General features: G+C 36.2%; 1 long non-coding RNA gene across 1 annotated transcript; it reads left to right on the top strand.

Moving 5' to 3' along the window:
- Positions 1-5,015: 5,015 nt before the first annotated feature.
- LOC140804894 (uncharacterized) lies at positions 5,016-6,966 on the top strand. Its single transcript, XR_012112231.1, has 2 exons — positions 5,016-5,390; positions 6,678-6,966. It is a non-coding gene; the product is annotated as an uncharacterized lncRNA (long non-coding RNA).
- Positions 6,967-15,709: the final 8,743 nt, after the last annotated feature.

Here is a 15,709-nt window from a genome sequence, read left to right as displayed (position 1 = left end):
TCAAACCTGTCCCCAACGGAGAAGAAACAGACAGTACCGCAGACAATGACTCAATAGGCAATGCATGACTCAATGCAAATCGTTCAGATATAAATGTATGTGATGCACAAATATCTATCAATACATATGCAGGATAACCAGAAATAAAGCAGTTACATGCCACAATATCATCAGGTGCATCATGTGCCTGCTCCTCAGTCAAAGTGAAAAGTCTGGCCTGCTGTCTCGGAGGCTGGCTCACTGTCTGGCTTCCACCTGGCCTCTGTTGTGACTGAGTAGAGGGTGATGGCTGGAAAGAATGAACAACAGATGGTCGTCTCCCTATCTGAGCCACTGATCCAGATGACTCTGCTTCCTGGGATCCCTGGGCACCTCTCTGTGGACATACTCGGGCAAAATGTCCTTGCTGTTTACAAATACGACAGCTGCCAAATACTCCTCGGCACTGCTCTGTGGAATGCTTCTCTCCACAGGTGCTGCAATAAGGTCCAGTATAGCTCTGGCTCTGTTGAGGATTCCCAGAGCTAGAAGAACTGCTTCCTGACTTCTTGAACTGTGAACTGCTTCCCTCTAGCCTTCAAGAAGTCTTTCTTTCTGCCACTACTGTTGCCACTCTCAAACCGGGGAGGTGGTGAAGGCATCTATGGTCTCGATGCTGGTGGCACAAATGAAGCTCCTCTCTGTCTCATCAGTCCGGCTTCAGCTCCCTTGGCTCGGTTCAAGGCATCAGTGAAATTGTTTGGCCTCCCGGTATTCACCAAGGTAAAGATTTCAGGATTTATGCCATTAATAAATTGGTTCGCAATGGCCTAATCATGTTCCGCCACTGTGTGGAGCAAACCGCAACAGTGTAGAGAACTTGGCCACATATTCTTCAATGTTTAGCTGGCCCTGTCTCAAGTTAGCAAACTCGGCGGCTCCATTGTCTTTCCTGTACGACATTGGAAAGAACCTCTGATAAAATTCAGTCCTAAACACATTTCAGGTAATAGTCGTACCTCTATGCTCTAATACTCGCTTGGTGGTGATCCACCGGTTCTTTGCCACATCGTGTAATTGGTGTCCAATTAATTTCACCCTTTGCTCATCAGTATAGTCCAGGGACTCAAATATCATCTCGATATCGTCTAACCAACTCTCACAATCCACTGCTGTCTCGGTACCTTTCAGAATCGGTGGATGAAATGACTGAAACCTTTTTAACAATGTCTCCATTGGAGTGGTTGTAACGTCCATTGGAGGATTTGACGTGCTACCCTGTTCTGGTACTCTTCTCGGAGGCATATCTGATAATCAAATGGGTTAGTAACAAATACCACAATTCTATTTCATTCCTCCTCCGATCATCTTACTGCTGATCCAGAAGCGGTGCTGATTCATTCTCAATCAAACATATTACCATATCAAATCAGATAAGCAAGTAACATGTATTAAAGCAGTAAGACATGCTAGCATTCAAAAGTAGGAAAGAAAATCTCAATCTACCACGCTCACTAGCTTCTATCTCAATCTACAGGATCTATCGCTCTGATACCACCAGTTGTGGGGACCCGGACGCTAATCATACTCTTAATCATCATTAGGACAATTTAATCAATTATAATAAACAGGGTCTAAATTTTTTTTTTAAAACAATGCGGAACGTAATGGAGATCATATTAATATACATATCAGTATAGAACAAGGTACAAGTCTTGTACGATATACATTCAATACAGACTAAGGTTCAACAAATATCTATCAAGTGTTTAAACCCTATCTACAGCAACGAGAATGCCGTGGTCTCCACTCTAATCCTGATCTCTTGTCATCTTCTCGACATTGATCCTGTCCCACTTGTTGTCATGCACACATACAAACACGACAACAGCCGGATAATTCCGGTGAGAATATAATCCCAATATAAATCAATGAAACATGCAATCATATGATAAACATAAAAGCATGAACAGATAACAGCAATATGTATCAAATTCTGAAACATAATCAATATAAAACTGTCGACAATGCTCGTGACTCCACGACTCAGACTAGACTCAATCCTAGTCTAGGGATCCCGGTTTCCAAACGTTGGTATTCTATATCGATCACCAGTAATAGAAGAAACTCTGATTCTATCCACATCGATATGGTATCGACCACCAGTAATAGAAGAAACTCCAATTCTATCCACATCGATAGCCAATCATCCGGTGACAGACTTTGGTACTATCGCCAATACACTATCTTGTGACATCGTGCAATGTGCCCGTGGCGATCCCGCCACTATCAGGCACTTCCGTCACAAGATCACTCATCTAATACATGCTTCCTATAAATCAATAGAACAGCATATAATAATCAAATCAATGCATAATATTTATATATATATATATATATATATATATATATATATATATATAACATGCAACAAGGCAAATGGCACATCCTACATGCAACACGTCTCGCGCATATGCGCGACCCTCCTCGGCGTATATGCGCGAGACAGTATGTCTCGGCGCGTAGCTCGCACTGCCCCTCGCGCATATGCGCGCCCTTACTCGGCGCATATGCGCGAGGCCATTGTTCAGTTTGCCCAACTCTCGGGTACCCTCGCGCATATGCGCGGATACACGTCGCGCATATGCGCGAGGTGTTCTGCCTGCCTCGCGCATATGCGCCCGGTCTGGTCGCGCATATGCGCGAGGTGCTCTGTCCTCGCTCATAAATTATCGCACATTACCTTAATCGTGTCTTGGTTGGCCCATTCATAATCACATTAAATTATAAATCAATACTCTTCAATTAACAATGATTAATTCTTGGGCCTTACAAACTAAGGAACAAATAAAGTTACCAAAGAAGTGACAGTTTTACCATGCTCTAGCATTTTGGCCATATCTCTCAAATTACTTGGTCAAATGGTAAAAAAATAAACACAATTCAAACAACTCAGATATCTACATGATTTTATTTTTATGTGGAAAAGAATATTCGAATGGGAAGATTTTCAAAAGTGATGTGTGTTAAATATAATTTATTGGAACACTAATGTAGACTTATGTGTCAAAAAATAATATTTTATTTGTGATTGTCTCCCCAAATTCGGCTATAAATAGGAGTGCATTTTAATGAATTGAGATATCCCTCATTTTATTAACAAACCTTTGAGTTCATAATATTTCTCTCTTTGTTTTTCTTTTATTTCTTCATTTAAATATAATTAAAATGTTAATTTCATATTCAAAGTTTTGCACTTTGAATAATGAGTATCTAACTTTCCAAAGTTGAGATGAAAAGGTGAAACTCTTGGCATGATAATAATGATATTAAAGGTAATAATATATCTTTTATATTATTTAATCATTATTTATTATTTATGTTATATTTATTTCTTTAAGCATTTTTATACCCTACTTATAAGTCGGAGTTTTGATTTATTCTTGCTATATGTTACACTAAATTCATGGAACTATTTAAATGTTAGTTTGACACCAACAATTTAAAGTGGATGCCTTGATTTATTATATATGAATTTCAATTATATATATCTCCATGCACATCATATATTTGTTCATTTACGTTCTATATACACAGTATTAATTCAGCAATATATTGTATAAATGGAATACCATGAGATAACATCGCCGTTATCAAAAAAATCTTTTTAATTTATAATTTCCTTTGAGAAAAATGTGATACATAGGAAAATGTATGTATAATGTTGAGGTCTTGAAATTTTATTAGTTTATAGATGTATTAATTAAATAGATCATTAATATTTTAATATAAGAGTAATTTTTCGATTTATTTGAGTACTGTTATAAATGTTTTACTCAACAATACTTGTGAAAATGAGAATTTTAACTTGATGGAGAAGATATTTTTCAAATTAAATTTTTGTAAATTATTGACCAGATTCTCCATGTACACGTTTTTTCCCTTACCGACCATGTAAATATTTTAAATCAGTTTTTGGGAAATATTTTTGTTCGACAATGAATTCAATATAACTTTTTTTTTTTCAAATATAAAAATTATAGATAAAAAATCAAGAAAACAAAAAGGAGAAAATTAATATTGACACACATTAATAGGGACACGGATCACCTATTGTGCACAGCATCTTGCTGTGTCCTGTGCACACATTGAATTTTTTTTTTAAAAATTTTTTCCCTATCTTTTTCTCTTTTGTTTTCCTTCGATTTTCCTCCATTTTTTCCATCTTCCACAAACATTACCAACAATTTTATATGAAATAATATAAACTTTTTAATTTTTTTATGTTAAATTAATAATTTTGCAATTCAAAATTAATATATTAAATTTTACATGTGAAAAACCGTATTATTTTTTCCGAATTTGATGAGTATTATTAACTTTTTTCCAATGAACATAATTTTTAACAATATAAAACTATTAACATGTTAATTGCTTAAATTAAAATTTAGAACATTTTCATCGTACAATATCAAAAACTAAAATTCAACAATACATTTCCATCAAAAATAAATAATTCATTCATTTTGAAACTTCATTTCAACTAACAATATTAATCGGCTATTTTTGAAATAAAAAACTACTCAAGAGCATTATTGGATATATCTCCATTGAAATCTATGGCTTCAAGAGAACTGTGAGGATGATCAAATTGTGCCTACATTAAATAAGAATAAATATTATAAAATCAATTTTATCATATAAGAATTAATATTTTTTTGGTTTTTTCATAAAAAAATGGAGGAAAACAAAATAGGAAAAGAGAGGGAAACAAGTGAAAATAAAAAATAAAAAAAATTCAATGTATGCTGTGCACAGTAAGTGATCGGGTCCAATAGTCGTTCATACCAATTTGCTAGCGCGCCACAAAGATTAACTGAGGTAGGTGTTTAAGCAACGGAAAGGGACCAAAATTTAAATCAGCAAGACGCACTCCACCGCGCCACGTCGCGATCTTCCTCGTACGTTCTGCCATCGATCGAGCGCCACGTGCCCCCTCGATTCTCATTAAATATCTCTACACCGCAATCCCGATTAGCCTTTTCCGCTTATTTAAACAAATCTCAACAACTCTACCACCATTTTAAACAAAAGGCGGAGAAAGCTGAGTAACTTTTACCCGGTCAAAATGATTCAGCCTCTGTACGCGTTGGTATTCGGAGAAGTGGCTGTGATCCTGTTGCTTCTGTTCCGGACTCCGCTTCGAAGCCCGATTCTGATGATACTGGACCGGACGAAGCAGGGGAAGGGGCCGGTGGTGGCATCAACCGCCGGAGGGACTCTGTTTGTGATCCTGGTGTCGATTTTGGTTACCATAAATAATATGCGAAGTCAGTCGGAGGATGTTATCGCTGCTAACCCGACGGATCAGGTCCTTTTGGCCAACTATATCCTCCAGGCATCTCTTTTGGGTACGTAGGATCATTCCCCATTTCTCTTCTATTTGTTTTATCTAAGTTTTACGAGCGTGTCACGAATTTGCGAATGATGTTGGTCGTGACCTTTTTTGGATTTGGATGCAACTAAACTGGAATGTGCAGAACTTATGCTAATAGTTTGAAGGAAGCACTAGAATTTAAACTTTTGACCTCAAATTTGCACTAATTTCGTCCCAAAACGAGTGACTAGATTGCTTAGTTTTGTATTCAATCATCTGATGCAGTAAATTAAGGAGTTTTCATGCATACATATATAGTGATCGATCCTCAGATTTATTTTATATATATATATATATATATATATATATATATATATATATATATATATATATATATATATATATATATATGATACTCACGGGAAATTTAGGGTCCGCTCCCAGCAAGTGTCACTAATCCAAACGCGGGTTTTGAAGTTACCCTGAGCCTGAAATAACAAAGAAGATCGTTAAGAGGGGGTCAGGAGGGTGTCCTGGCGTAGCTCCTCCGACGCTCAAGTCAGTGACTGAGGATATATGGAGAGCAGCTAAGGGTGCTGTTGAAAACAATCTATTGAATCCATTATCATACGCTCAAACCTGGTATTTATAGGAGAATACCTGGACCCTTGGTGGGCCTGTCTTCCATTTGGGCTATAGCTCTTGGTGGGCCTGTCTTCTTTTTGGGCTAGGGATGGACTAAGGGTAGTGGGCTCATCCATGGGATATCAACACACATTTTTATTTTTATTTTTATTTATTTCAACCATTCAAATATCAATTTAGTCCCTCCATAATTATCAAATTTCACTTTAATATATCGATAATGATAAAAAAAATTGTTCACACGCATCGCGTGTGCAAAATAACTAGTATATATTAAATATGTGACAGAAGAGCATTTTTTGTTCTGAATTATATGTTGTAGGTTAATTTGGCTGAACTTTAAATTCAACTCCTTCCCCAATCAATTTATGTAATTGTAGTACTAATTTGATGGATTTAGTATACGATGAATTTATTATCAAATTAAATGTATCCATCCAAACACGACATTATAGTTTTGTTAATCCCTCAAGCTAAAAATATATCTCGACATGGTTTCGCTATATCATTTTATTAAAAGAAACATGTTAAAATGCCCTAAAATATAAGAAGGGCACTGCTCAATCCGAAACCAAATATATATACCTGCTCGCCATACGCATTGTGCAGCCCATTTCATTGAATCTTTTTGATGTTTTATCATTATGCACGTACCTAATATTAACATATTTTGTAGGGTTTGGTCTATTTCTGGCGCTGATGATAGACAGAATCCATTATTACATAAAAGAAATCGGAATGTTGAGAAAACATTTGGAAGCCGTTAAGAGAACTACTCCCGAGTTTGAGGGTGTGAAAAGCTAGCTATGGGAGGGATGATTTAAATAAACAAACATTATCGAGATGATATATTTTGGTTAAATACGTTAGAATAGGTGTCTATCGAGCCAACTTGTGGTTTATGTTTTTATTGACTTTAATATAAAACTATATTTGTTTTAATAATGTTTTATAATTTTCTTTAATTATGGCATTATACTTTATTTGTATACTCATACAGGCTGCATATGAAATTTTTTTGAATATACAGTAGGCATCATGAGGTCTGTCCTCAACGTAAGATCATGAAACTCATTAGGAATTGTACCGTATATTCAAAAAAAGTTCCTAGTCGAATCAGCCGTCTAAAATAAGGATAAATGTCGCTTGAGCTTGAGAGTAACATTTGTTATGTAAACACCATTTTCATTAGTAAGGCCATGAAGATGTTCATTCATACATATGAGTGATCATATGATGATGCACTAAACAACCCTCTCTCGCACTATTCAAGTGGTTCTAAGTTATCGGCTGTAATACTCTGTGGTTATGGTCGTACGCCATTAGTCCTTTGACCCGGGACAATGTAGGGACTATAACGTACTAGTATGTACTTTGATCCGTTTATCGGCTCGATTGAGAGTCATTCGAAATACGTAAGAGTAAATGCATTGTAGTCCGAGATTCATCGATTCCTACGAGTGAATATATTATATGTGATCTGATGAGTTAATAGTGCAAAGAGTCTCTGGCCAGAGCCAGAATGTGCTTTAGGAAAATGTGTTTTTATAGTTGCACATATCATGAAAATATTAGTACTAAAAGATAAAACACATCTTTATTGAATTCATATACACATCTTTTTTGTATCGATCAAAGTCTTTTAATGCGTATAATATCCTTGTGATAGAAGAGATGACAAAGGAATAATTAAAATCTCCGAACATCCATAAATATTTTTGTGTTTTTACTTCAGTTATTTATTCTATCTTTCAGTCAGTATATTTCCGTAACTGTTAACAGTTAAACTGATTGTCATTGACTGACAAGATTCCTAGTTTCACTTTGTCACGAAACTGACACTTCATTCGAAAAGATTATAAAATTGTGAATGTTTATTCAACCCCCCTTCTAAACACATCTTAACCTATCAACCAATCCTAACAAGTGGTATCAGAGCAGTTAAATCTTGTCTCAGAACACTCTTATTCACAAAAACTGATAAAAATGTCTTCACTCAACAAAATACCGATGTTTTTCAGAGAAGATTTTGACGACTGGAAAATCATAATGCAGGCTCATTTAGCTGCACAAGATGACGACATGTGGTATGTCATTACTGAAGGTCCCATGAAGATCCTAAAAGCAAATACAGCAGTTGCCGTTACTGATGGGGCACCTCATCGCATAGAAAAGCCTAGAGAGGAATGGACAACCGAGGATAAGAGGAAAGCCAATCTAGATAATATGGCTAAGGATATCTTATACAAAACGCTGGATAAAGTTACTTTCAGCAAAATCAAGATGTGCAAGACTAACAAAGAGATATGGGAGAAACTGATCCTGCTGTGTGAAGCAAACGAGCAAACAAAAGAGAACAAGCTATCAGTTGTTGTTCAGAAATTTGATAACATCAAGATGAAAGCTGGAGAATCCATGCACGAATATGATGAGAGGATCGGTGGTATTATCAATGAGCTGAATTCACTTGGAAAAGTATATTCGAACAAAGAAGTGGCACTGAAGGTGGTCAGAGGTCTTCCCAAAGAATGGGATGACAAGACCATGGCAATGAGAGAGTCAAAGGATCTTAACAAAGTCGAACTTCTTGACTTGCTTGCGGATCTAAAGACTTACGAGTTTGAACTACAAACAGAGAAGGAGAACCTTCTACACCAGCTGCCAAAACTGCTTTAACTGTTGTCAGATGGGAACCAACTGGTTCAGTTAACAAATCTGCTGATCAACTAAGCAATGATGTTATTTCATTGTTTTTCAAGAAATTTGGAAGGTTTATGAGGAGGAATCAAGGAAACTTCCAGAAGCAGTATCTGAAAATCAGTCCAAAGAAGAATCCTACGCTTGCTACAACTGTGACAAATCTGGTCATTTCATAGCAGACTGTCCTAAGCCAAAGAAGGACAGTCGAGGATCAACTGAAAAGGGAAAGAAGCTATATGACCACAGAAGAAGGACCAAGGATGACAAGAAATCATCCATAAAGAAACATGAAGTGCTTTTGGCTGAAGAGAGAAAATCTAAGTGGGACAGAAACTGACAGTGACGAGTCAGAACCAGAAAGCCCAATCAGTTCAAGTGAAAATAAAGAGGAAGTCAAGTGCTTAATGACAGATGATGTTGAACTAGAGTCAGCAAGTGAACATGTGTTTGACTTCAGCTCTACTGATTTCACACGTGAGGAACTCATTACCACATTTCGGCTCTACGTGATTTCACACATGGTAAATGAGTATCACAAACTTGCTCGATCATTTGAGGAGGTTAGAAATGAGCAAACGGATCCCAATGAAAACAAGACAGGAACTGATGAGTCTAAAAAAGGAGATTGCACAACAAGAAGCTGAAATGATTGAAAATCAAGCTTTGATATGTCAGTTAAAAAACAGAAATTTCAAAACATACTGAAATAAGTCAAGCTTGGAACAACTCTTCAGTTGCATTGACTGAAATGCAGAATTCACAAAAATCAGTTGCTGATAAAACTGGTTTAGGATTTAACAGGCATGATGAAAATTCTGTAAGTGATACACAGCCAAAGTTGAAAGAAAACAAATGAAAGTACATTACCTTTGTAAAATCAACCATGGTAAATGAATTCTCAGAACCTAGTAAACCAGCTGTTCAATAGATTGAAAGTAAGAACAAAGGCAAATGGTATGAGATTGGGTATAGGACCAAATGAATATGGGTACCAAAATTATATACTCTGTGTGATTGCAGGTAACAGGTACAAACAAATAATCAACTTGGTATCTAGATACTAGGTTGTTTGCGACATATGACAGAAGATGAAAATTTGCTATCTCAACTGATCAAATATATTAGACCAAACATCAGTTTTGGAGACAACTCCATAGGTAAAACTGAAACGTCCTGATCTTTTTATTGCTTTAAAAGTACTAGAAATATTTTTTTTTAAACCTTCCTAGCGTCGGCCGAACCACAAAAGTTGCATAAAATATTTTGGAACCATTTTAAAATAAAACAACCAACTTTATATTTGAGAAATACAGCCCATACTATAATATCTCAAAAACCTCTCAAACATGAATTAAAAGTCGTAAAATATTTTTAACATAACTTAAAAATCATAAATCATATACTAGTGCGGAAACTAGCGTAGGTCCTCGGGTTGTGTGCACCTCCAGCCCAGTAGTATCACCTATCAAGACCTCCCTCATTACCACCTGCATCCATCACACCTAGTGAGTCTAAAGACTCAACAAACCATAATCTTTATAACGAGTAATACGTAATACAGTCAACATATATGCATAAAAATTTAAACATAAAAATTTTCATGATGCATAAAACTTTAAACATAAAAATTTTCATAAACATTTTCATGATGCATAAAACTTTAAACATAAACATTTTCATGACATGCAAAACCTGAATTTCCTTTTTCCTCAACATGACATGACATAAACCTTAAACATAATCATGATCATTTCCTTTTTTTCCTTTGTTGAATTCAGATCGTTAATTGTGACTTTTCTGACATGACATGACATGACGATGGATCCATCTAAATAAAACCACAGTACTGGGAGGCGGGGGATACCAGCAACACTCTCACCGGTCAACTGGGCCTGGCCTATCATGATTCGAATAGAAATATGATCGTCGGGGCTCCCTTTGGGGTCTTTTCCCATAAATGGGCTCCCTCTGGGGTCTTTTACCCTCACGATATTCCCATTCTTCCGTTACCACAAAACCGTTACCACTTTAACCGTTACCACATATTCGCAATGATGGAAATACGATCGTCGGGCTCCCACTGGGACCATAACCCTCACGACGTCGCCACCATTAACGAATTAATCACATTCACTTCGCATCCTTCAACATTTTTCATTCACATCACTTTATAAAAATCATGCATAACATAACATTTTTCATTTTGAAACCAAGCATGCAACATATATTTTAAATGTCTTCCCTCAGTCATAAATATCAAATAGACATTTAAAAATCATAATTTAATCGTGAACATTTCATAAACATTTTAAACATAATCATAATATCATAAAATAGCATTTCGGGCACTGCCATGACTTTTACTAATTTCTAGGTGTAAAAAGACCGTTTTACCCCTGGACTTGACATTTTACGTTTTCGAATTTTTCTTTGATTTCATGACTCTAATATGTCCCAAATATTTATTTAAGCCTACCAGAATTTTCTCATATTTTTATTTTGCATAATTCGGCGACTTATAATTTATTCTTTAAATGTGACGTATTAATGCGTTTTAATCCCGAATTAAACCAAACTTTCATATAAAATTCCCAAAAAAAAAACTTACTTATAATAATTATTTAAGCTTAAACCTAATTTTTCGTAATTTTATAAGGCATAAAACTAGGCTTTTCAATTAACTCGTTAATTAGCGTTTCGCGCGGCGATTAAATTCTGAATAAATCCAAACTCGTTATTTTGATCCCAAATTTTTAACATAGCATTTTTATGATTTATCCTACCCTTCCAAGTCGTGAGCCACCCCCGTGGACCCTTGGATAAAATTTTCCTTCTTATTTTCGAAATATGACCCTCACTCGAACACACCGAGCCATCTCTCAATTTACTCGAGCCACGCCCGAGCCACTTTGAGCCAAAACCTAGCCAACCCATATAGGGACCCTACTGTGCAAGACCAGCCCCAAAACATGACCCTAACCCGCTCAAAACCTCCTGGATAGAAGCACAAAATCTGTAGGTGTTTGGGGTGTGTTTCCTTGGGTGTTAGGACTCCTAACTAGTCTAGGACTCTCCCAAACGAGCCACCACCGAACCCACCTGTATCTAACCATCCCTAGACCTCGACCAGCACCTACCCAGACCAGCCCCAAGCCCTGAACCCAAGAGCCGAAGCTTCTGAATCGTGACAGCAACCTGCGAGCTTCAAACATCCCTCACGTTTCTGGTTTTCTTCTCGTGCCCTGCCTGAACCAACCCCTAGCATCCCCTGCCCCAACCTTAGACGACCTTCTCTAGACCCTAAAGGACCTAGTTTCACCCAGCCCAGCCCCCTGGCCGAGCCCCTCCTCCCTGCCAACACTTCTGAAACCTGCGCATGCTTTCCCCTAAACTCACGGGTGGAGTCCTAACTTGTTAGGAATCCTCCCCAGCCCTTGGCCACGAGTCCTAGCATGGCTAGGACTCCTTCCCAGACCCTAACCGAGACCCAGCTGTGACCCAAGCTAGGCCATGCATCGATTATCCCTTAAACCGAGCCCCATGATCAATACGTTCCGATTTCGGTCCCGACTTGTTTCTTTTATTGTTTGTGGCGTGTTGTGTAGTTCTAGGACCCCTTAGACTCGTGTAAAACATTCCTATAACATATCCTAATCATGGCAGCCCCTTCTATCACATATAAATCATGTTTTGGAACACAATCAAGCTTTTAAAAATTCATGAAGATGCATGAACGAAAATATTCAAGGGTGCAACTTGTTTTTCATTCAAAACTCAATTAAATAAATACTATGGTGTGATAGATGAGTAAAAAGAGAATTATGGCGTGTCTTTGCGTTATGTACGCACGAAAGTTCGTTGACGACGAAGAACGGAGGGAAACCTTGGCTTAAACTTGTGCTTGAACCTTCAAAAACCCTCCAAAAGTTGTGTACAGCCGTGAGCTTTCAAGAGGAAGCTGCCGTGTGTGTTGTGTGGTGTTGGGAGAGAGTTTTGAAATTAGAAAAATGGGTGGCCGATTTTTGATTTGCAAAGTGTAGGGTTTTGGGATTTTTAATATATTATATACTCTAATTAACCACTAACTAGGCTTTAGGCCTATTAAGTCTCAAAATTCAAGCCCATTAGCTTTAATTAGGATTAAAATAAAATAATACCAAAGTTTTTCTTCAATTAAATGTGTGAATTTATTAGCCGGGTTGCCAAAAAGTTCGTATTTTAGTTGAAAAACCAACACCGATAAAATTTACGTTCCGGCGTATAAAATCACTTCAAAAACCCTTTATTTTCAAAAATACTAAAAAGCATCGACCATCTTTTAAATAATTAAAAATAATTATTTAATAAAAATATTTTAAGTTTTCTTCAACCCTCAGTCCCCGTTTTTCGATCGTCGCTTGAATATTCCTAAAAATACATTTTTAATGCAACAATGTAGAAAAGTATATTTTAAACATGCAATTATGCACAACTTATTTAATAATGCAATTAAAACATTTAATTAAAATACAGGAGAATTTAATAATTTATATTCATATGGTTCGCGTGGCCCTTTAAATTTTCGGGGCGTTACAAAAACTGTGGTAAGAGTAAGCTTATCCATGGTAATTTTACAATTAAAGATGTTTTGCTAGTTGAGAATTTGAAGTATAACTTGATAAGCATCATTTAGTTATGCGACAATAATTTCTCAGTTCAGTTTGACAGACACACGTGTTCAGTTAGAGACTCAATTGATGAGGTCATCCTATCTGGAAATCGTTGCGGAAGTACTTACAAAGTCAGCTGGACTGAACAACCATATGCACCAATTTGTTTCATTGATTCCAAATCTTCTAAAAACTGGTTGTGGCATAAGAGGTTGAACCACTTAAACTTTAAATCTATTGCCTATCTAAGTAACCGTGATCTTGTAACTAGTTTGGCCAAAATAGATTTTTCAAAAGACAAAGTTTGTTCACCATATCAGTTTGGTAAATAAGTAAGATCTTCATTCAAAAACAAAGATTGTAAATCATCTTCTCGATGCTTAGAACTGTTACATATGGATCTTTTTGTTCCAATACCAGTCATGAGTTTTGGGGGAATGAAATACACCTTAGTAGTCGTAGATGATTTTTCAAGATTTAATTGGGTTATTTTTCTCAAATCTAAAGACCAAACTGCTGCAAAACTGATTAAGCTCTTCAAAAGCCTTTTAAACGAAAAATAAGTTGAGATTGATCGAACAAGGTCTGACAGAGAGACGGAATTCATCAATCAAAATATTTCAACGTTTTTAGAAAATATTGGAATCAAGCACGAGCTCTCAGCATCTAAAACACCTCAGAAAAATAGTGTAGCTGAAAGAAGAAATCAGACTCTTAAAGAAGCTGCTAGAACAATGCTTGCTGATTCTGGTATTTCTCAAAGGTTTTGGGCTGAAGCTGTAAACACTGCATGTTATACTCAGAACAAGATCAATGATTAATAAGAATCATGTGAAAACACTATATGAGATCTGGCATGGAAAAAATGTGGTTTCTTATTTCAAGATATTTGGCTGCAGATGTTTTATTCTTGATAATGATAAAAATCATTTAAAAGCCTTTGATGCTAAATCTGTAGAGAGAATATTCTTGGATATTCTTCAGTTAGCAAAGCATATAGGGTTTTTAATAAAACCTCTTTAAATGTTGAAGAGTCTATTCATGTTGTTTTTGATGAAATTGTACTAACTGATAAGCCAACTGATCCAGTTGAGCTAGTTGATCGATTTACAGAGATCAGTTTGGAGGATGAAAATGAAGAAAAAAATCATATCAATAGAAATATCCTTCAAACACCTGAACCGGAAATACTAGATCAATCAGTTGAGCAGGAACCTGCTCCTGATAATCAGTTGGTGGAGCAAACAGATGATATTCAGTTACCAACTGATACAGCTCCAACTGAAACTGAAAACATTCAGTTGCCAATAGAAGCAGTTGCTGATCACATTTTACTTGTGCAAATATATGTTGATGATATTATATTTGGGTCAATTAACCCCAAATTATGTGAGAAATTTGCCAAGTTAATGCATGATAAATTTGAGATGAGCATGATGGGTGAACTGACATTCTTTCTTGAACTACAAGTGAAGCAACTGGACACTGGTATTTTTATCAGTCAGACCAAATACACGAAAGAATTGCTCTAGAAATTTGGCATGGAAACATGTTCAGCTGCAAGCACTCCCATGTGTTCATCAGTCAAACTAGACAATGATCAAGGGGGAATATCAGTTGAGATTACACTCTACAGAGGTTTAATAGGTTCATTATTGTACATAACTGCTAGTCGTCCTGATATTGTATTTGTTGTTTGCATGTGTGCTAGATTTCAAGCAAATCCTAAGCAATCACATTTTTCAGTTGCCAAAATAATTTTAAAATATCTAAGAGGCACTCAAAATGTGGGATTATGGTACACTAAAGTCTCTTCTTTCAATTTAGTTGGATATTCAGATTCAGATTATACAGGATGTAAGCTAGATCGTAAAAGCACCAGTGGATCTTGTCAGTTTCTAGCAGACAGACTGATCTCATGGTTTAGCAAGAAGCAAACATCCATAGCTACTTCCACAAATGAAGCAGAATACCTTGCTGCTGGAAGCTGTTGTGCTCAACTTCTCTGGATTCAGCAACAACTGAAAGATTATAGAGTTGATGCTAAAGAATCTTTCATATTTTCTGATAATACGAGCACGATTGTGATAACTTACAATCCAGTTCTTCACTCAAGGACCAAACATATCAGACTAGAATATATATCAACTGAACAACAAGCTGCTGACATCTTCACCAAACCATTACCAGAGACTAATTTTTCAAATTTTGCAATATACTTGGTTTAATTGATTTATCTTAATCAGTTTTATTGTTGTTTTGTCAGTTTCTGTTCATTCACTTTGTCATTTAAATGTTTGTCAACTGATGTCAGTTAGTCATTTATCAGTTATTATGTTCAGTTCATTAACTGTTTGTC

This window comes from Primulina eburnea, chromosome 11, assembly GCF_022965805.1.
Source record: "Primulina eburnea isolate SZY01 chromosome 11, ASM2296580v1, whole genome shotgun sequence".
Taxonomy (NCBI): Eukaryota; Viridiplantae; Streptophyta; class Magnoliopsida; order Lamiales; family Gesneriaceae; genus Primulina; species Primulina eburnea.
This window is presented reverse-complemented; position numbering and strand designations above follow the sequence as displayed.